The 24739-nt window shown below is 35.4% G+C and overlaps 1 protein-coding gene and 1 long non-coding RNA gene across 2 annotated transcripts in view; one reads left to right on the top strand and one right to left on the bottom strand.

Moving 5' to 3' along the window:
• Positions 1–24739, top strand: part of LOC117319734 (discoidin domain-containing receptor 2-like) — a 178359-nt gene that overhangs the window by 47651 nt on the left and 105969 nt on the right.
• Positions 1909–24739, bottom strand: part of LOC117319745 — a 38542-nt gene continuing 15711 nt past the window's right edge. The window contains exons 2-3 of the long non-coding RNA XR_004530813.1: positions 2902–2946; positions 1909–1977 (exon numbers count right to left, since the gene is read on the bottom strand). This is a non-coding gene — a long non-coding RNA (uncharacterized LOC117319745). The remainder of the gene's footprint in view (positions 1978–2901; positions 2947–24739) is intronic.

Below are 24739 nucleotides of genomic sequence, written 5' to 3'. Positions count from 1 at the left end.
TGATTTTTGCAGGTTTTCTAGTTTTACCAGAGAGATACCATCAGAGACATAATTGAGGTGTGATTCAATCATGGCTTGTTTTTCCCATATATCTCTATTTTAAAAATTTCATTCGGGTATTTCATGGGAGTTGAAATGTGTTTGATTTTGATTTTATCACTGTTTTTCGTATGTTATTGTCAAGTTTTGTGGATGTTTTTAAGATAACAGTTGACAGAATGATTCAAGTTGATTTGTTCAAAGATTATCCAGGAATATTGATCTAGTTCTGTAGAAACAAATAAGATGATTCTAGTATTCAAGAGTACGTTTGAATGCAGTTATCCCTTAAGACGCTTTAGGTTAGTCCATACGTTGGAAGATTCTACATGGTTCTTTGTAAAGGGTCATGGAGACTGCTTCCAATTCTTCGTCAATATTTCAAAATCATTTTCCAAAGAGTGATTTCATAAGCATGTTCAGGAAACATTAGGAGTGTTACTAAATTTGTCATATAATGATCGACCCTACAAGTTAACGTAGCAAAGCTTGGAATCTTGTTCTTAAGTGAAATCTTTTTGCAACAATTTATGTATGATAGTCAGGCAATTTGTCTCCCAAGAATGCTAGCGGGACTGTATGTCATTGTATGGACATGGCAGCGAGTTCCAGACCTACCTTGGTACATCTTTCCCATGGGGCTAATTTCCTTGAGGAAGGTCATTTAGAATTTGCAAAAGAGTTGGAATTGAGCCTTGAGTTAGATTTCTAATTAATGTGAGAAAAGTTTACAAGGCGCTGGGGAGAGGCGGTGAGTACAGGATAACTAGATTGGAGGCACATTGCCTTATTTCTGTCAGAAAAGGTAGAAATGTTGGACACCAGGGATTTTTTGTGTAAAAACATAGATACAAGCTCAAGCACATTTGTGTCTGAGCGCAAGGAAGGTTTGCGTGTATGAGGGACATAATATGTTTGTGTTGAGTTGAAGGCCATTATGTCTGGGAGAATTATTACTCGGAGGGGGAAATCTTCATATTGAAAGGTAGTCATGCGAGAGAGTCAATGTATATATCACATCCATATTTAGGTATGACGAGGTGAATGTTGATTAGGTGTCTGGGACAGGGGTCATCCAAGGCACGGACAGGGGTCAATCCAGACTGTTGTCTGATCAGACCATTACTTCTCGGGCATACAGAGAACTGATGCTGTTTAGTTACTGGGGACAATGTATTAATCACTTCAAATTATTTTACAAAAATAATTGAGTAATTCTGGTGAAATCTAAAAATTTCCGGAAAATCTTAATAAATATTCTTCCTGCTAAGATACTGATACCAGTGGTAATCATATTTCATGTTATTGGACAAAAGGAAGTGAACAGTTTTGTATTTTTAGGTTCCAAATGCAAGCCACCTTTTTGTCCCCAGAAAGGATTTTATTATATGCGTTCAGTGCTTTGCTAGCTGTCAACCATTCCATGGTGCCCTGTGTATGGGGAAAATTGTTTATGAGCGCTGTGAGACAAATCAGTGTCTTTATTGATGGTGAGAATCTTTTTCTTTGCAACACATTTTGTTTGCATCAAAGAATATGAGGAGCGTATAATAAATGAAGAATTAAAACATGAATTTACTGTTGGCCTGCCTGTGGGGACGAGATCTGGAGACAAAGTCTGAGGACAGTGTTTCATTATCATAACCTAACACAGCTATAGCTTCCTGGCAGATTTTTGGGTCACCCTAACTATTACAACAAAACCCTGGAGACTTCCCACTCAGACAAATTTGTATTCAAAATGATTTGATTAGATAAGACACGTTGTTGTTCGGGAGGCGGGAGAAAATATGGATATTAATAATGGCCACCACGATGATGTCTTTCTTATTGATTTGAAGGCTTCTGGGTAAAGCACCAGCACCCAAGGGATGAGGTTGATGATTAACGATGAAATTCAATTGGATGATGACTCCAGGACTGGGTACAGTCTCTGATCTAAAAATAGAAACGTTATTGGTGAAGTGGCAATAATTTATCTATCAAATGAGGAGTGGTTTAGGAGCAGCCATTCTCCAAGGACACACTTCTACCGATAAACATTGCAAATTTTATCCCACATGCCATAATCCATTTTCTCTGATCTGGTTTCCCTGGCAATACATTATAAACATTAATTTGTTTAATATCTAAATCAATCTTATAAATGCTAGGTGTTTTACATGCTATAAAAACAACATGATAGAAATTTTGGTGGAAATTCCGTTTTATTTAAAGAATTTTTGGAGGGATATAGTAAAGGACATCCAGTAACCGATAATAGCTTTAGTGTACTTAATCCGTCTGTCTGTGGGACAAAGGCTGGTGTGATATCGTCCATGACCTTTTGTAGACCAACACAAAGGTTCACAGTGAGATAATCGACTTCGATCCCCCGGTATTATCCATTACTTTGTAACAGTTGTCTCCACAAAGGGAGATAATAAAGAAGCCAGGAAATGTCATCTATATATAATGCTTCTACCCTCGGGTAACCTGGCTCACAATGCCGGAAAAATTTGGACGACACCTTATACCTTAAAGTCTTTAAAGGGTCTGCTGCTAATGATATCCCCTTTCAATTACAATTGTAATACCACAAGTATGTACCCTAGAGTTTCACTGATAGGCTGCGGGTATTAACAACAAAAACGGAACACGTCTTGTTAAAACGCTAAGTCATAGAATTTTAATGAAGATTTGGGGTTTTGACTGTGATGCTAGCCGAGATGAGATGAGTTGTAAGATGATGGGATTAAAACCTAGCAGTAATCCTGTCCCTGAATAGCACATCAAAGTGTTGTATTGTTACACATTGTGCCTACACATTGTGCCACTCGGTGATTTCTTGTGAGGACAACACTCCCCTCAAGCTTGACTCACTTTAGTCTGTTATCTGTAGTCTGTAAGATGACCCAGGCAGATTTCCTGTAAATAAAAAGTACCTTAATTATGTGGATTATTTTTGCAATACTTTCTTGTTACTAGGATAAGAAGTTGGTATGACCATGGCTCGGACAATTTATCAGTAGCGTGACCACAAAACAGCAGGGGTGCTCGATAAGTATTAATGATCTGCTTATAGACTGCACGGCCATATATACACCAGTCTAACTTACGTCAGTATCCTGTGACAGTTTATTGAGAGTTTTAGCACTTGAGCAGAATTAAAGGAACCTCAGTTTTTGGGTGTATATCAAAAATCTACATTTAAATTCCAACCCTAATCAACTTTCCATACATATTGAATTAGCATTTCGCAATAAACAATATATATATATGGATTTTGCAGAATTTGTGACAGGGCCCTTTATTATTTCCTTGGCAGATCAGAAATAATGTCTGTATAGACATGAATCACAACCGTCTAGTACTGAATAAACCGAGGGCCTGTCCCCGGATGTTATTCAGTCTCCGCACTGTAAACCGTACCTAAACGGAGGATGTATTAGGAATATATATCAGTTATAACCATTGTCATTCCCAGGCATCAGTTAACCACCCACTTTTTTACAGTGTTATAATAAAAGGGAGCGATGATTAAAATCTGTATGAAATCTTCCTCCCCCATAGATTGTCAGTCTGGTCAGCTACTGATCTATAGGTGTAAGCTGAGAGACGATGATAGCATCAGAGGGAGGAAAAAGGAGAAGGTGATGAGATCATAATGTTATTGAAAAATAAATACTGAGTGGTGATCAGAAACACAGTGACATCCAATTATGGAGAATTGAGGCAAATTTAAAATAGAAGGTTCCGGTGTCATATAAGATAAGTATCCCCCATAGGATTTGTATCCGGATACTAAAACTGGCCATAGGATTTGTATCCCCCCCATAGGAAAAGTATCCCCCCTATTCATATGAAACCTTATCTGTTTATGGGTGTTCAATACAATGAATTTATATACTAGAAAGTATTAGTGAACTTTTTTTTTAATAATTTGAGGATTAAAGGAGTTTTTAAGGTATTGGGAGAATGGACTACATGCAGGGGTGTATATTTTGTAAACAGACTATCTATTTATTCAGGACATATCTATACAGTTTGCAGTAGTTCCCTGTTCACTATTATATATGTGTTCATCTCTGCATACCTGGTGACTCTTACACCTAGGTGTATATAATGATTGTCATCAAAGACAATTAGGGAGGGGGTAGTGAGCAGTCATGCATGGAGTCAAGGTGTGATGTACACACAATCAGCAGGATGGCCATGGACTTGACAGGTGTAAATGTGGATGATGTGTGTTGTGACAAGCATTAATTAAAAAAGGCTTAAACTTGAATAGCAGAATTTGTTTTGGTTTAAAGAAAATACCTCATAAAGTTTTATGCTTACTTTTTTATTTAAGCATTTATTACTATTATTACATTGTCCATATTTCTTAAGTATTAATTATTACTATATATATATATAGATATAAGTCATTACAAAGTATTGTGTGATATAAATGAATAGAATCACCTAATTCTTTTAATAATGGCTTTAATTAATTAAAGGTATATATATACATACCATTTTTTCCCTATTTCCAGATAGACATGGATTTTAACATCAATAATTATATTACGTTTTTGGTTTAAATATGATTTTCTCCATTCACAACTTGACAAGATAAATTGGATACATAAATCATTAACAAAACAAAAACAATCTATGTTTTTACATAATTGATAACATATATATGTTATTTTCTCATGTTGAAAAAGTGAAATTTGGAATATTTTTTTAGAGCCATATGCATTCAACCACCATATATTTTAAATCATTTCTCAATATTAAAGAATTTGCATTTCTTCTCCTTAATGTCTGATAATTCAGCTAATTTCTGTTTATATATATATAGCCGTAGATATGAATTTACTTCCTTTTACATAAATATGCTCATTTCAATATCAATAGGATTTGTATCCCCCCTCCTCTATACCAGTTAAGCTTATTTTTTTAGCCATAGGATTTGTATCCCCCCTACTTTATGTCATTTAATCTGATTTCAATAGCCATAGGATGTGTATCCCCCCTACTTTATGTCATTTAAGCTAATTTCTATAGCCGTAGGATTTGTATCCCCCTCCTCTATACTAGTTTGTCTAATTTCTATAGCCATAGGATTTGTATCCCCCTCCTCTATACCAGTTTAACTCATTTCTATAGCCGTAGGATTTGTATCCCCCCTCGTCAATACTAAATAAACTCATTTCTATAGCCATACGATGTGTATCTCCCCTCCTCTATACTAGTTAAACTCATTTCTATAGCCATAGGATTTGTATCCCCCTCCTCTATACTAGTTTAACTCATTTCTATAGCCGTAGGATTTGTATCCCCCTCCTCTATACTAGTTTAACTCATTTCTATAGCCATAGGATTTGTATCCCCCTCCTCTATACTAGTTTAACTCATTTCTATAGCCATAGGATTTGTATCCCCCTCCTCTATACTAGTTTAACTCATTTCTATAGCCGTAGGATTTGTATCCCCCCTCCTCTATACTAGTTTAACTCATTTCTATAGCCATAGGATTTGTATCCCCCCTCATCTATACTAGTTAAACTCATTTCTATAGCCATAGGATTTGTATCCCCCCTCCTCTTTACTAGTTTGTCTAATTTTTATAGCCGTAGGATTTGTATCCCCCCTTGTCAATACTAAATCAACTCATTTCTATAGCCATAGGATTTGTATCCCCCCTCCTCTATACCAGTTTAACTCATTTCAATAGCCGTAGGATTTGTATCCCCCTCCTCCTACAAGTTTAACTCATTTCTATAGCCGTAGGATTTGTATCCCCCCTCCTCAATACTAGTTTAACTCATTTCTATAGCGATAGGATTTGTATCCCCCCTCCTCTATACTAGTTTAACTCATTTCTATAGCCATAGGATTTGTATCCCCCCTCCTCTATACTAGTTTAACTCATTTCTATAGCCATAGGATTTGTATTCCCCCTCGTCAATACTAAATAAACTCATTTCTATAGCCATAGGATTTGTATCCCCCTCCTCTATACCAGTTTAACTCATTTCTATAGCCGTAGGATTTGTATCCCCCCTTGTCAATACTAAATCAACTCATTTCTATAGCCATACGATGTGTATCTCCCCTCCTCTATACTAGTTTAACTCATTTCTATAGCCGTAGGATTTGTATCCCCCCCCCCCCCCCCCCCCCTCCTCTATACTAGTTTAACTCATTTCTATAGCCGTAGGATTTGTATCCCACCTCCTCTATACAAGTTTAACTCATTTCTATAGCCGTAGGATTTGTATCCCCCCTCCTCTATACTAGTTTGTCTAATTTCTATAGCCATAGGATTTGTATTCCCCCTCGTCAATACTAAATAAACTCATTTCTATAGCCGTAGGATTTGTATCCCCCCTTGTCAATACTAAATCAACTCATTTCTATAGCTGTAGGATTTGTATCCCCCTCCTCTATACCAGTTTAACTCATTTCTATAGCCGTAGGATTTGTATCCCCCCTCGTCAATACTAAATAAACTCATTTCTATAGCCATAGGATTTGTATCCCCCCTCCTCTATACTAGTTTGTCTAATTTCTATATCCATAGGATTTGTATCCCCCTCCTCTATACCAGTTTAACTCATTTCTATAGCCGTAGGATTTGTATCCCCCCTTGTCAATACTAAATCAACTCATTTCTATAGCCATACGATGTGTATCTCCCCTCCTCTATACTAGTTTAACTCATTTCTATAGCCATAGGATTTGTATCCCCCTCCTCTATACTAGTTTAACTCATTTCTATAGCCGTAGGATTTGTATCCCCCCCCCCCTCCTCTATACTAGTTTAACTCATTTCTATAGCCGTAGGATTTGTATCCCACCTCCTCTATACAAGTTTAACTCATTTCTATAGCCGTAGGATTTGTATCCCCCCTCCTCTATACTAGTTTGTCTAATTTCTATAGCCATAGGATTTGTATTCCCCCTCGTCAATACTAAATAAACTCATTTCTATAGCCGTAGGATTTGTATCCCCCCTTGTCAATACTAAATCAACTCATTTCTATAGCTGTAGGATTTGTATCCCCCTCCTCTATACCAGTTTAACTCATTTCTATAGCCGTAGGATTTGTATCCCCCCTCGTCAATACTAAATAAACTCATTTCTATAGCCATAGGATTTGTATCCCCCCTCCTCTATACTAGTTTGTCTAATTTCTATATCCATAGGATTGGTATCCCCCCTCCTCTATACTAGTTTAACTCATTTCTATAGCCGTAGGATTTGTATCCCCCCTCGTCAATACTAAATAAACTCATTTCTATAGCCGTAGGATTTGTATCCCCCCTCCTCTATATTAGTTTAACTCATATTCTATAACCGTAGGATTTGTATCTCCCCTCCTCTATACTAGTTTAACTCATATTCTATAACCGTAGGATTTGTATCCCCCTCCTCTATACTAGTTTGTTTTATTTCTATAGCCATAGGATTTGTATCCCCCCTCCTCTATACTAGTTAAACTCATTTCTATAGCCGTAGGATTTGTATCCCCCCTCATCTATACTAGTTTGTCTCATTTCTATAGCCATAGGATTTGTATCCCCCCTCCTCTATACTAGTTAAACTCTAGCCGTAGGATTTGTATCCCCCCTCGTCAATACTAAATAAACTCATTTCTATAGCCGTAGGATTTGTATCCCCCTCCTCTATATTAGTTTAACTCATATTCTATAACCGTAGGATTTGTATCTCCCCTCCTCTATACTAGTTTAACTCATATTCTATAACCGTAGGATTTGTATTCCCCCTCGTCAATACTAAATAAACTCATTTCTATAGCCGTAGGATTTGTATCCCCCCTCCTCTATACTAGTTAAACTCATTTCTATAGCTGTAGGATTTGTATCCCCCCTTGTCAATACTAAATCAACTCATTTCTATAGCCATAGGATTTGTATCCCCCCTCATCTATACTAGTTTGTCTCATTTCTATAGCCATAGGATTTGTATCCCCCCTCCTCTATACTAGTTAAACTCTAGCCGTAGGATTTGTATCCCCCCTCGTCAATACTAAATAAACTCATTTCTATAGCCGTAGGATTTGTATCCCCCTCCTCTATACTAGTTAAACTCATTTCTATAGCCGTAAGATTTGTATCCCCCCTCATCTATACTAGTTTAACTCATTTCTATAGCCATAGGATTTGTATCCCCCCTCACCAATACTAAATAAACTATAGCCATAGGATTTGTATCCCTCCTCACCAATACTAAATAAACTATAGCCATAGGATTTGTATCCCCTCTTCATTAGACTTGTTCAGCCCATTTCCAATGGAAACTACGATTGTTGCACCCATATGTGGGGTTAGCTTGTTTCACGACCATATTATAATAATTAATTTTTCTTTGTTTTCATGGTAAATACTCAAATGTGAGTGGTCGGAAAACTGTTTTTATTCTTTTATGGAAGAAATTCCGAGAATGGCGCGAAAAATGTGACTTCACAATGCGACAATTGACGTTGCGTATTGATTTGAGAAAAAGAATCTCATTTAAAACCAGTAAAATTGTACATAAAACATGTTTTAAATTAGAAAATCTTTTTCAAAAATTGATTATAAGTGATGATGTCAATTATTTTTTAGTTTCATAGGGGTTTCATCCCCCGATGAAACTAAAAAATAATGACATCAATGCTTAAAAACATTTCTGATTTTTGAAAGTTTCTGCAGCCATTTTCTTCAAAACTATTCATATTTCTGTATTAGCCTTATAAATACAAGACTTTTTGTGCCAGTGCCCCTTATGGAGCGATCACTGTTGTGCGAAGATAAATTAATCATCTGGTTACCACATTGATAGTGGCTTTGCCTTTCAAGTATTTTATCTGGTAGAATGTTTTTGTTTACTTATATCATGGCTTTCTTTGATAGAATCCTTTTACTGTCATTTATATCATTATAGTTTGATAAACAAAGTCAAACACTTGGAGGTACAGTTATAAATATTTATTATAAATTAAGGCATGTAACGATAACAATCAACAATAAGATGGAAAACAAGTGAAATTGGCACAGTTTGTGTTAACAATAATTACAAATCATGTGCTTTATCTCATACAAATAAAAATTATAATCGAAAAGAAAGATATGTCATGTCTGATTCAAATCGGTTAATTTTGAAAGTGTGTTTTAACTGAAAATCATCTAAAATAAGTACTTTTTGCATCAAATTTCACGGAAGTACGTTATAGATGATTCAAATTACACATCATCACTATGGTAATAATAACTTTGTAAGTCTTGTAACTATCAATATAATCATAATAACACTACTTTTCAATTTACTGATGTTTCTCTATCTGCTGTCAAAAAACAATGCTCATAGCCAACACCAAATCTTCAGATTTTTAGCTGTGATAATCATATTGAGTTTTCATTACAATTGAAAATAAATGTAATTGTTTGAACTTTCATATAAACAAGAAATCTAAATCATTTATTGAGCCTTTTTTACAAGCAGATTAGATAAACATACTTAAAAAATGGTTAATGTTGTTGATACATTATGTTGAATGACAATACCAACTATTCTGCACAGTCCAATTCTGTAAACTTTTTCTAATTCAGTTTCAAAATAACTGGAAAATCAAGTCTCTTAACTAAAACACATGCCATCATCTAGAACAAATCAACAAGATTTGTTAAGTTGACAGAAAACACAAGTTGGAATACTCTGTGTACTGGTGAGGCCAAGGCACTTTTTATGGACCCATTTGCAGCATCTTGCACACTGGTGTCTTTTGTGAGGCTTCAACATACTGCAAAATGGTAGGTCACAGACTGTCTTGTTGTGTGGGGATGACTCGGCCAGGAGTCGCTTCAGGACATGTTTCCTGTAGTGTTGTGTGTGACACTGCCTCATCACTGCAGGTGAAGAATCTTGAAGGATCGCTTCAGCATTCTAATAAAATAAAGATTGGACTCTACTTAACAACAACATTTATGCAGTAACATATTCCTTTACAAACACCAATTACATGTACAGTAATTAAAGTACAGTTCAAAAAAGTAAATTAAAAACACTAGACTGTAAATTATTGCATAAAATCGGTTGATTTATGTCGTAATTCTTAAGATTGATATTTGAATAGAAAAGAAAAGAAAAAGAAAATGCAAACTAAAATTTATAGGGTATGCCAATTGCTAATATCCCTTGATAGGTTTTCTGGTTATGGTGAGAAATAAGACATTATCCTACATGTGTATATATATTTAGTACATGTATAGAAGCACTTCATAATCAATGTATACACACATATATATATATATATATAGCCAGGCATGACAATTGAAATACTGTTAATATGCTGCTTTGTTAGAAACCATAACAGGGAACTTATTTGTCTCTAGTCAGCTTACCATTAATACAAATACCCCGCAAGAATGACCATCTGCCTGTCTGTTCGACTGGTTACTACCAGCATTCCACTGATTGGCACACTTTCTTGCAGCCATGAAGTTCCTTTAATAGATTATTTCAGTGATTAAGAAAGGATCCAACATGGGGTTTACCTTATATATATTCAAATGTTATGATATGTGAAATTAACTGAAAAGCTTCCTACATACACGATGTATAATTATATGTGACAAGGAACTCAGGAATTAAACTATAGCAGTAAACTTAATAATTGTGCCATTACAATGGAAATGCTGGAACCTTGTATGACCAATGGGAACTTAATATCTAAGATCAGCTTCTGAATTATGTAAGAAGAATTCTGGATCTATTTTCATTTCAATGAATACCATTGGAAAGTGATTATTAGAAAAAAAAATGATGTATGATGTATTTTAAAGATAATACTTTCATAATATATGATTACACAACTTACATCCAATGTCTGCAGAATCTTTCTGCCCTTTTCTGGCATGGGAGAGAGTCATGTATGTTAACAGTGTTGGTTTTCATAGATGCTGCCAGCAGGAACCAATGCTGCTGATGGCAAACTGGCACAAGCACATGCTCGAATTTCTCAAGAGGAATCTGAAAGAAACAAAACAAATTGTTTTTGTGCTTGTGATGGAAACTGCCCCCAGTTAAAATCCTTTCATTTTGGGGTTTAAAAAAAATTAAGATGCTATGAATCTTATTCAGGTATGAGGTCTTCAAATTACAGGTACATAGCATTTCTTGATACATGTATATCAAAATCACAGACAGATTGTATGACTATAATGTTACCAAACTATGATTTTTCACCCTCAATGTGATATTTATTCTATCAGTTTATCTTGTAGAAAACACTAAAGAACCTTTTTTGTCTTTATGCAATATTTATCAGAAGTATCTTAAATGTGAAAATTTCAGATGACTATATAATGTTCAGCGTTACTAGTGTAATACCCTGTTTGGTATTATCATATATGGGACATGCGTGTATACAGTAGTTGTTATGAGAGCATTTTAGAGTTTTTTTTATAATTACCTGGGGATAGAGCCATGCATCATATTGACCACTCTCCCACTTGTCTGTTATGAAACAGGGCAATACATAACATCCTTGTTCATGTGAAGCATTGTGTTCTGACCGTAGTACACTTAGGTATGCATGGATCACCTAAAAGTAAAAACAACAATGAACATGAGGTGTCATAGTAGAAAAAAACTGTATGCAATATGATATTTAAACAGTTGGTTTTAAGTCATGTTTCTATACTTAATAGATTTTATGAAACTCAGATTGCTTCATGTTGTGAGATCTCTTGAAAATATCAACAAAAGCTCATACTTGCACAAAATGTTTCCAATGTTGCCCAACTAAAGTGCATGTCTTGCTAGTAGTTTTGTTTCAAACATTGAAATGTTACGCTGATTTTATTACAGTTAGATTGGTTAAAATAATTTTGTGGTACTGACTTTTCAAAATTAGTTTTTGTTTCAATATTCAAATATCTTTAAGTTAATAGATAGATTTCTAACCTGGTCATTCAGCCAATGTTTGTGATAGAGAGTGGTGAGGTCCTGCCGATGGATGGTGACGTCACCTACACACATCTGGAGAGATGATTTTGGTAGCTTGTTGGGAGAGTTTGCAGAGGAAACCTTAGACAAAGGCACTTTATCCAAGGTGGGGAGTAGTTCCTTTGGGTTGATCCTATCGTGGTAGGCTATGGTCAGCAGTGCTGAAGACAGCACAAAGGGGTCCAATTCACATATCAGCTCTAAATTTCTGCTAGCTGACATCATGTACCATGATAGTAATAATGACTCACAGTCCATCATGTCGTCACTGAATCGATCATCAGCATCCTTAATCAAGGAGAATGTTGGAGACTCCAATACAGACTGCATATCCTCCGGCTTTCCTACTTGATATTGTTTACATTTGGTGAAGATTTCTTCTTTGATGTCATTATCAATACTGTGGACATAATCTTGAATGTTCATTGGTGATTCTTGTCTAGTTGTCTCCTGTTCTTCCACAATTTTCTCTCTTGTTGACACATTGATTCTTCTGGGCTTTGGGCAAGATGTTCTTCCATTCTTCATTTTCTGTCTTGACGGCAAAGTTGACATTTGTCCTCTTGATTTCAGCTTTCTGGTCAGTGGTTTTGGCAGTTGCTGAGTTTCTTCTGGAGCAGTTGCTTCTGGCTGTAGATAATCCTCTGTTGAATCATCTGCTTGTGGCTGTACATCTGTCTTGGTTTTAGACGAAATCCTGTATCTTTTCATATCCTTGATGTTGACTTTCTGTTTTCTGTTTTCCAAGCTGAATACACCTTTTCCAATAATGTTCTTAATAGTGAATGGGCCTGTCCACCTGGAAAGGATCTTATCACCTTTTCTGTTTATTCTCCTCTTGTTCTTCAGAAGAACCAAATCTCCCGGTTTAAAAGTGGTGCTGTCGTTCTTATTGTCGTAATACATCTTCTGCTTGGCCTGGGCTTGAGATATTTCCTCTGTTGCCTGCTGCTGAATCTTCATGAGTTCCACAAAAGAAGCCACTCTGATGTCAATAACCTCTTGAAAGTCTTCTTCTGACATTGAGCAACCATCCTTGTTGGGATTAGGTGCAGTTGGTATGTCCAGTTGGATTGGAAGTGTTGCTTCTCTTCCATATGTCAAAAAGAATGGGGTAGCCTTTGTTGATGTCTGGCGACAGGTCCTCATAGCAAAGGCTATTTTCTGTAGATACAAATCCCAGTCATCTTGTTCGGCATTAACATACTTTGTTAGGGCACTGCATAATGTCTGATTGTTCCTCTCAGTGAGACCATTTGTCTGTGGGTGGTAGGGTGTGGTGACTCTGTGATCAATTTTTAGCTGTTTGCAGAGATTATCATTAACTTGATTGCAGAACTCTCGTCCATTATCTGTTAAAATTACTTCTGGTGTCCCATGACGGCAGATTGTCTCAGTAATGAATAGCGAAATCTCTTCTGCAGTCTTTGTGCGAATGGCTTTTACCTCTGGCCACTTGGTCAGGTAATCAGTCATCACTATGATGTACTTATTCCCATTTCTTGTCTCTCGAAGAGGTCCCACCAAATCCATTCCCCACATTGAAAATGCTTTATTCTTCACAGGTATGGGATGAAGAGTTGAGGGGGTCTTTCCCAAGTGATTTTGGCGTTGGCAGTTGTCACATTCTCGAACATGTTGCTCTACATCTTTTCCTAGTGTCGGCCAGAAGTAGCGAGTTTTAACCTTTTCCCAAGTCCTATTAACTCCTTGGTGCCCAGCAAGTGGATCTTCGTGGCAAGCTTTAAGGATGACATTGACCTCATCTCTCTTAACAACTCTTACAGCTCCGTGTCTTTTGTGCTGATAGAATAAGGTTCCATCTTGCAATAGATATGGTTTCACCTTTTTCCTAAAGTTAGCCTTTGTGTTTGATTCCTGTAAGAAAAAAAAAAGATTAGTTCCTTATCTTTCTTAAACAACTTTAAGCTAGTGTAATGTTTAATTAATGAGTTTAAGAACCCATACTGTATGTGTGTCAGTGTTAAATTGTGTAACAATGAAAAGATAGGGTCTAAAGAAATTAGGGATGATGATGATGATGACAATTGACAATGATGATGATGAATAATGATGTTGATGTGATGATGAAGATGACGATGGCGATGATGATGATGGTGATGATGACAATTGATGATGATGAAAATGCTGCTGTTGATGATAATGAAAAGTATGAGGTAGAAAAGGGGAAACAAGGCAAGAAGAGAATAATTGATATGAAATAAATGATGATGATGAGGATGATGATGATTGACGATAATGATTAATGATGACGATTGAAAACAATGATGATGATGATGATGAAGATCATGATGATGATTATGACTAGTGATGATGATGTGATGATGATGATGATGATTGGCAATAATGACGATTGAAAACAATGATGATGATGAAGATCATGATGATGATGACTAGTGATGATGAATATGATGATGATGATGATGATGAAAAGTATGAGGTAGAAAAGGGGAAACAAGGCAAGAAGAGAATAATTGATATGAAATAAATGATGATGATGATGATTGACGATAATGATTAATGATGACGATTGAAAACAATGACTTTAGAAATGAGTTAAACTGGTATACAGGAGGGGGGATACAAATCCTTATGGCTATAGAAATGAGTTAAACTAGTATAGAGGAGGGGGGATACAAATCCTATGGCTATAGAAATGAGTTAAACTAGTATAGAGGAGGGGGGATACAAATCCTATGGCTATAGAAATGAGTTAAACTAGTATAGAGGAGGGGGGATACAAATCCTACGGCTATAAAAATTAGACAAACTGGTATAGAGGAGGGGGATACAAATCCTACGGCTATAGAAATGAGTTAAACTAGTATAGATGAGGGGGGATACAAATCCTATGGCTATAGAAATGAGTTAAACTAGTATTGGTGAGGGGGGATACAAATCCTATGGCTATAGAAATGAGTTAAACTAGTATAGAGGAGGGGGGGATACAAATCCTACGGCTATAAAAATTAGACAAACTGGTATAGAGGAGGGGGGATACAAATCCTACGGCTATAGAAATGAGTTAAACTAGTATAGATGAGGGGGGATACAAATCCTATGGCTATAGAAATGAGTTAAACTAGTATTGGTGAGGGGGGATACAAATCCTATGGCTATAGAAATGAGTTAAACTAGTATAGAGGAGGGGGGGATACAAATCCTACGGCTATAGAAATTAGACAAACTAATATAGAGGAGGGGGGATACAAATCCTACGGATATAGAAATGAGTTAAACTAGTATAGAGGAGGGGGGATACAAATCCTACGGCAATAGAAATGAGTTAAACTGGTATAGATGAGGGGGGGGATACAAATCCTATGGCTATAGAAATGAGTTGATTTAGTATTGACGAGGGGGGATACAAATCCTATGGCTATAGAAATGAGTTAAACTAGTATTGTGAGGGGGGATACAAATCCTATGGCTTTAGAAATGAGTTAAACTGGTATACAGGAGGGGGGATACAAATCCTTATGGCTATAGAAATGAGTTAAACTAGTATAGAGGAGGGGGGGATACAAATCCTATGGCTATAGAAATGAGTTAAACTAGTATAGAGGAGGGGGGGGGGATACAAATCCTACGGCTATAGAAATGAGTTAAACTAGTATAGAGGAGGGGGGATACAAATCTTATGGCTATAGAAATGAGTTAAACTAGTATAGAGGAGGGGGGGGGGGATACAAATCCTATGGCTATAGAAATGAGTTAAACTAGTATAGAGGAGGGGGGATACAAATCCTATGGCTATAGAAATGAGTTAAACTAGTATAGAGGAGGGGGGGGATACAAATCCTATGGCTATAGAAATGAGTTAAACTAGTATAGTGGAGGGGGATACAAATCCTATGGCTATAGAAATGAGTTAAACTAGTATAGAGGAGGGGGGGGATACAAATCCTATGGCTATAGAAATGAGTTAAACTAGTATAGAGGAGGGGGGATACAAATCCTATGGCTATAGAAATGAGTTAAACTAGTATAGAGGAGGGGGGATACAAATCCTACAGCTATAGAAATGAGTTAAACTAGTATAGAGGAGGGGGATACAAATCCTATGGCTATAGAAATGAGTTAAACTAGTATAGAGGAGGAGGGGATACAAATCCTATGGCTATAGAAATGAGTTAAACTAGTATAGATGAGGGGGGATACAAATCCTACGGCTATAGAAATGAGTTAAACTAGTATAGATGAGAGGGGATACAAATCCTGGCTACTGCTACAGAAATTAGTTTAAATAGTATAAAAGAATTGGATAGAAATCCTATCGGTATATACAAAAAATGACAGAATTGAAAGAAGTAGTGGATATGTTATATATTATATATGTTTGGAATTTAAATTGTTGTTTTCATGTTTGCCGACAGGTCTTAATGGGTTACATATGATGCTAATTTGTTTGTTTTTTATTAACTTGATGGTTATTCACATTTTATACTGTATTCGACTTAATATGTTTGTGCTTTAATGTACTAGCTCTTTCAGAAGCACAAAAGTGGTTCATTTGATAAAACCATGTAAATTGAAAAATTTCATATTTACATATCCATTTACTGTAACAAAAGGAAGAGAAAATAATAAAAAAAGGATTAAATTGGATGGTGTACATGTATGAAAAGGAATCTTTTATATGTTTTAGTTTGGGCTAGCATATATATATATATATATATATACCCATCCTCTTTTCCTGAAAAATGATGAGGTTTGCTTAATATTAGGTCGAATACAGTAATAACTATTAGGGGGAAGTATGTATAAAATATGAGTACATGAATTTCATAAGGTGATATTTTGGATTCCACTTATTTGCATACTTATATATTCATGATATTTTTCTTGTTAAAGTTTGAAATCTTTCAAATGTTATATTGAAACGTAATTAACTGATATAAGCTGTGTAATTAAGAGGAATCCATTGTCTGTACATGATACAATCTGTTTGTACTTATATATAAGTGTTATTTGTGTATAATGTAATTCAGGTACATATATATACAGTAAACAGTACGTATATAAACACATTCGAATAAAATTCAATTTGATTTCATACTTTTATAGCATCTTAATTGTTACTCAAATAAATATGTATGTATATACACTTCTTTGTACTGTGATATATATATATATATATATGTATCATATACAATTTCTGATTTGATAATTGTCTAATTATATTGAAACAATAATAGAAATCATTCCATTTGAAGAAGAAACTTTATATGTCCAAATGAGAATTAAGTAATATACATTGTGAAATGGTTGATTTTTTTAGTTAGATTAATTCGAGTCAGCAATAACAAATAAAGTGTGATAAATAAGAATATATTGTCAATTTTTAAAAGATTTTGACATTTCTTTTTTACATTTAAATACAAATAATAACAAGACAATTTTCAACTCACAAAAAGTAAACACAAAATTTAAAGTAATGATTAATTTGTTTAAATAACATGTCTTTATACTTACAAGTACATGCTGAGGCCATTTCCTCTTCTCAGTGGGACTTTGAAGAAAATCTACGATTTCGTTGATTACTTCTAAGTCCATGTTGGTTGTATCAGGTTCTTTTTAAGAATGACTTAATAATCTATTCTTTTACCCCATTCCAACATCTTAGGTATGTGAACAGGTGATAGCTAGGTGATAATGACTAAAACAACACTCTGCCATCCCAGACAGATTCCCCATCCAACTAACAGTTTTACCTTTCTCCAGGTGACATAGGCCAGACTTTTGTCTCTACTTCAATAAGTGTCAATAACTATACTGCTTCAGTGACCATACATCAACAAGTCAAATGAATTTTTGTTTTTCAACTGTTTTGAAAAAATTCATCAATTTTATTGAAAAGTATAAGATCAATCAAATATGAAATTGAACAATAAAACTTAATTTCCTAAGTTTCTAAGGCATATAAATGATAAAAATGTTATTTTCCAAATTTTTACATTGTTACCCTACGACAAATTTCAGGGGGGGATACAATTCCTATGGGGGGGATACTAATCCTATGGCCATTTATTGTATCCGGATACTTATCCTATGGCCAAATATTGTACCCGGATACTAATCCTATGGCCTGTTTTAGTATCCGGGTACTTATCCTATGGGGGATACAAATCCCACATGACACCGGTTCCTATTATTCAAAATACTGTCAGAGAGACGTTTGAGGAATTGTAGCTGATATTTTGATTTTTAACCACATCACAGCAAGAAAAAATAATAAGTGGCATGCAAGTTTATGGAGGGGGATTTTCGAAATAGATATAAACATAAATAATTGGTTTGAAAGTTTGGCTGTGGTTTTATGATAAAAGACCTATCATAGGAAAGGCATTCAAGGGGAGGGGTTACAGCTATTATATAAAATATAGGAATAATTGAGGAGATAGATTTTGGCAGGGTAACCAGCCCAGCTTCCTGTGGTTTGGGTGCAGGCAACACTTTGATCTCTCTTCTGACATTTACAATTGTCAACTAGTGCTCCCTAAGTCAATTACTGCTGTCAAATCTGTCTTCATCAGATGGCCAACAATTTCACACTGCTACAGTCCTACAATTTCTCAAAAACGATCTGTGATCACTGTGTATACATTAAACTACCGGGGAATATCTACATTATATATACAATGATATTTACATTACTTTGAATTTTATTGTTACATCTCTTTAAACAAAGGAATTATATCAAAATCAATGGTATTTCAATGATATATATAACATATATTAAACAGAAAAACTACCTAGTCCTGTGTGTCCTCATTGTTCTATTGTTCCATGACTGTACCTATCACTTTTAAACGGTTGCTGATATGTTTAGAAAGTCTAATGTCAAATGGGAGAATAGGAGTAATGTGCCTTTTATGGTGTCAAACATTTTCATGTTCTGAATGAAAATTCATGATGAATTTTTGATCTTGTAAATATCATTGAAATTTAAACATCTGATATGCATCTGAGCTTTAGGAACCTATGTAAAATCAAACATCTTAAATTTAACTGTTGGGGGTCGACACAAAAATGTTGACACCTACTTATAATGCTGAGCAAAGAAAATTTGTGGAGGGCCATCAATAATAACATGGTAGATAAGAGGGAGTGCCATCACCCCAACTGTATAGAGTTAGAAACCCTCACTGTCTGTAGTACACTTGTGTGGGGCCATGTCAAGTACCTGCAAAAATTTGTTTGGTTTGTTGTCATAAGGTGTAAAGGCATAAGGACAAAGTTGTGACAGATTTTCCATCGATATCAAGCCTAGGTATTCTTCTACAAGCTTTATTAAGTTTTTGAAGAGGTTTCTTTCATGGAGTATAAGGTTTTCGTGACAAGTTGCGACTTTAACACCGTCTTTATCTGCCCAATGTTTAAGTATTGATATCAAGAGAGGACATGTGTCGTGTCATCATCCAGTGCCAGTAATTAAGACGAAGGAACACAAATCTCACATGGGGACGTTATATTTGTTTATGGGTCATCTGAGTCCAATGAAATCTTTATAAGATTATTATCTGAATACTCATCTTGTCTATTGTGCTTGGAAGCATTGTAGTTTGCCTATAAATCAGATGTTACGACAATTCTTACTGAATCTGGGCAGTAAAAAGTCAAGTCTGAGACAAAATAAACCTGTTATGTATGAGGAGATCAACCAAGGGCAGATAATCACCGATATTTATTTCAAAACTTTGTCACAAGCTAAACTCAAGAGGGATATAAACTATATGTTTGGCAGATGTTGCTCTTGCTTCACAAACCAGGATATGTGTGAAAGGCAAGGAAATTTTTTAATTCCAAATTCCAAATAGGTGAGAAAAGTGTATGCGTGTATCATAGCAGTCGTACAAATATCCTTCAAAGAATAAAATGGTATCATTATTATGTTGAGATCATGATCCTTCCATTAGTAAGTATTGAATTAAAAAAGCTACTCTTCAAAACTGAAGTACAATTTAGCCTTTGATATATGAAATGTGTGTTTATCAAACCTCTCCATATTCATTATTAGATCAATATGCGCCATTTTACAGAAGAGATGAAAAGCCCCTCCTGGTGGAGATGTAAATAACTACTGAAATACCAGAACTAGTGTTGTCCACTGTATTTTTTTCGAGACTTCAGAGCCTCCAGTCTGGGTTCCATGTATGACCTCTGTATATAAAGGTGCTTCACTTAAGAATACCACCAATTGCTCCCCCACATAGATCATACTGAATCCTTGGAATGTCAGGCAACAAGACTAAATGTCAAGCTTTTTTTAAATCAATTCAACAGAGATATTTTTGGAGGTATGAAAACTTCTCCCGTTTTAAACCTGTGCATATGATTGTCTTCCTTTTGTGTGAAATGTCCCTATGGAACAGCAGACGACATGTTTTACGTATTTCAGCTGCCAAAGATTTGTGTTTGTACAGTCAATGTCGTGTGATAATAGCGGGAAATCAGTTGAAGAATCTGTCTCCAATTTTGATAGGGTGACCTGTACAAGAGCTCATTATGTATTTATGAAATTCTCTAGAGGTATATAGGAAGGCTAAGTTGTTACATCATATCATTGTGACAACTCACAAATATAGCATAGACACTTCATACGGACACATCACGCAGTACGGACACATCACGCAGACATATATACACTGCATGTCACTTTAGAATTTGAAGCAAGGATGCCACAGAAAAAAATAAAAAGATGTCACAACAGTCAGCAGTTAAATAATTCTGATTAAGAAAATAAAGTACCCCCAGATTTCATTAAAGAAGAGTATTTTCGTTTGTTTGTTATAACTAAATAAAACAAAAGAGAGAGAGAGAGGAAAACAGGGATAAATACAGCCTTACCACCCACATTGTGGTGGGGCAGAAATGAGAGCGCCCCCTAGTGTAATTGACACGACATGTTGATAATGTCCCTTAACTCCTGGTGCTGTAGGACTGTCTCACGCTGACAGGTGGAGAAATCAGGTGTTCCTGATTAAATCATTATTACTGAGACTGAATCAAACTGACAACTCCTACAAACAACATTATTGTACAACATCTTTTATAATTACTGTTATCAAAACAAGTGAGTTGTATAGTTGCCTTTCTGTAGAGCAGTCGTTTGTCACTTGATCATTTTTTAGACGAATTGTCACTTGATCATTGTTGATAGACAAATTGTCACTTAATTCTTTATTTAGATGAATAAGTGTTTTTATTGCTGCTATTTTCTTACAGCACTCGGCTGATCGATCGAAAACAAATATTGACCTATATTCACCAGCGAAACATGCGATATGATTGGTGACGAGAGAATGACAGTGATATGATTGTCCGGTTCAATATTCCGGGTCAGACTAACTTCAGTGATTTATACTGTTCAATATACAAATGCATATGAATTGTTCAAATATCTATGACAAGGGTTGCTGTCGAGTCTTGTTTGATGGGAGAAGTTAATAATATTGCTGTGATCCATCGTTATGTGACAGAGCTCATATTACTGGAGTCCAGAGTGAAGTTGGAGAGTTAAAGAGGGCTCCGTATGGAATATAATCATATGTTCTCATGTTATTCAATATCAAATTTGATGTTGAATAAGCATGGAGACAATTTTGATATTTGGGTATAAAACTTTGTCTTTGATGCAAGTCAACTGGGCACTATATTTAAGTAATACAGTACACTTTGACTACAGAACATTCACTCTGGGCACTAAGATTACAACCACAGACATGTCAGTGTTGTAATACATGTAACCAGCTAAAACGCTATCTGTACAAGTCAATGTCAGTGTTGTAATACATGTAACCAGCTAAAACGCTATCTGTACAAGTCAATGTCAGTGTTGTAATACATGTAACCAGCTAAAACGCTATCTGTACAAGTCATGTCAGTGTTGTAATACATGTAACCAGCTAAAACGCTATCTGTACAAGTCAATGTCAGTGTTGTAATACATGTAACCAGCTAAAACAATATCTGTACAAGTCAATGATTTTCTTTGAATATGTGTGATTTGAAAAAAATCTTTTTCTCCCAAGGGACTCAAACCGTGTATACATATTAAGGAAAAGATCTCCGAAGAAATCTCGTTACATTTGTATAGGTACATTGTTCAGGGTAATGAAGAAATCTCGTTACTTTTGTATAGGTACATTGTTCAGGGTAAAACTGGATTTTACACTAGTACATCACATCTAGACGTAGCAATCAGAGAGGTTCTTTGTGTATATGGTCACCTTATCCTTAGGAACTTGTTTTCACAGATAGATTTGTCATAGATCGTCAAAGGTCACTTAGGTATCATACTGAAGGTCAAAGGAGATTACCAAGAGGACTAGTTTAATGTCAAAAGATCAGAAACTTGTGAAAAATTCTGGCGATCACTGTCACTGTTTTCTGGGTAATATTGTCCTATACTCTACACCGATACTTGTCTCCCCTTTATACTACACATAATCAGAGTCTGAAGTCTCAAAAATAGTCACTAACTCACTTTATTTTATGCATTGCAGAATTTTGGGAAAATCATTAGTCAAAAATGTTGACCTTAGGAAATTGCTCTGTTAATTGGAAGTCAACATTGTGTAGGGTGTGAAAGTTATATGGACATCAGAAATGGTCCCGAATTGACAACTTTAATTTAGATTTCAATGACACCTGTCTGTATTGTCTGGAGACTAGAGGCGACAAGACGTGATGGATTACTAAACATTGAATCTTACAGATTTTGGTCTGGTCCAGACTTAAAAAAAGAAAAAGAAAAGAAATGAATTAAAGGAAAAGAAAATATAGACAACCCTACAACCTGGCAGCTTCTGGGCTAATGATGAACGTTTTGTATCGGGTCACGCGGATCTTGACTCTCAGTTTTGTCAGGAATTTTAAAACAGAATATTCTACAAATAATGTTGCTTCATTCAAGATATACATTGTGATGTTATACATAGATAAACCTGGGTCAAACTGATGAAGAACACTTTATATCACAAGAATTCAAAGAGTAGCATCGACATGGCACCCTCTTTTATGGGTGTTGTACAATTTTATTCCACCTTTACAGATATTTTACGACTTTTCGTGGCCATTTTGTCTTTGGACTCTCCATAGCAAAAAATCATAAATTTCAAAATAGCTCTTTAATGACACGCGGGGCATCGTAAAAAACAAAATGACTACCGACAGTAGCTGAATAGTTTATTGACTCAGAAAAAAACAGTTACTTTGAAACAAGTTATCTCCGCATAATATCAAACTGAGAAGAAGTTAGGATGTATAAATTAAGTGTTTATATCTTTTTAACTGTGAAATTTTGGACAAAAAAATAAAGTGTAAATTTAAGGTAGAAGATGAAGCAGTTTTAACTTTTTAAGTTGGTGAATATTTTCATTGTGAAGAGTTGAGTAGATTATAATATAATTGTTAATTAATTTATCTACAAAACAAAATGTTAAAATGAAAACTGTACATTAGGTTAACACAGACAGGTTTGAATAATTTTCAATTCTAAAAAGTCTTAAATCAAAATCTATGCAATATTTGTTATGTGAATCTCTGTTTGATATCCAGAGCTTTCTCAGGTAAGATTGATGTATATCTAAACCTTTTGAAAAATAGGTCTGAAAAAGTTTTTAAAATGGGATTGGACGGGAATGGCCTTTTGACCGATGTATGACATACCAATGACATTGTAAGTCAGACAACGGTGATTGTAAGCCCAACCTTGTCGTCAGTAATCTGGTATTTGTCACCTGGCTTTGACAAGAGATCTGTTTATGTAATGTCATGGCAGATTCCCCCTTTACACACAACCTAAACACCTCGGACTCATGGCTTTACCTACAAAAACAGTTAATGACACGCCACTGACAGATCAACCCGACTTTAGGGCGGTCAATATGAACGAAAAATAACATTCACTTAGTTTCTTGGGTCAAAGTCATTTTGACCCAGAATTTGTGTCTGTCAGGTGTAAGAAATTTTAATATGACATTTAATGCAGTTCAAATATTTGTCTTTATATTTCATAAATTTAAAGGTTCACAGACTTCATTGCTAAAAATATCCAATTTACTATTCACCCAGAGTAATGTGTGGGTCCTTCTATACAAACCATGCATATGATTATAACTGCATGGTAAACTTACCGTTCACATGGTTATAACCACATGGTAAACCAACTGTTCACATGGTTATAACCACACGGTAAACTAACTGTTCAAGTGGCGTATAACCACACGGTAAACTAACTGTTCAAGTGGTGTGTATAACCACACGGTAAACTAACTGTTCAAGTGGTGTATAACCACACGGTAAACTAACTGTTCAAGTGGTGTATATAACCACATGGTAAACTAACTGTTCAAGTGGTGTATAACCACATGGTAAACTAACTGTTCAAGTGGTGTGTATAACCACATGGTAAACTAACTGTTCAAGTGGTGTATAACCACATGGTAAACTAACTGTTCAAGTGGTGTGTATAACCACACGGTAAACTAACTGTTCAAGTGGTGTATAACCACACGGTAAACTAACTGTTCAAGTGGTGTATAACCACATGGTAAACTAACTGTTCAAGTGGTGTGTATAACCACACCGTAAACTAACTGTTCAAGTGGTGTGTAACCACATGGTAAACTAACTGTTCAAGTGGTGTATAACCACATGGTAAACTAACTGTTCAAGTGGTGTATAACCACA

Source organism: Pecten maximus, chromosome 2 (genome assembly GCF_902652985.1).
Source record: "Pecten maximus chromosome 2, xPecMax1.1, whole genome shotgun sequence".
In the NCBI taxonomy this organism is placed as follows: domain Eukaryota; kingdom Metazoa; phylum Mollusca; class Bivalvia; order Pectinida; family Pectinidae; genus Pecten; species Pecten maximus.
Note: the sequence above shows the minus strand (reverse complement) of the source record. Positions and strands in the feature narration are given on the sequence as shown.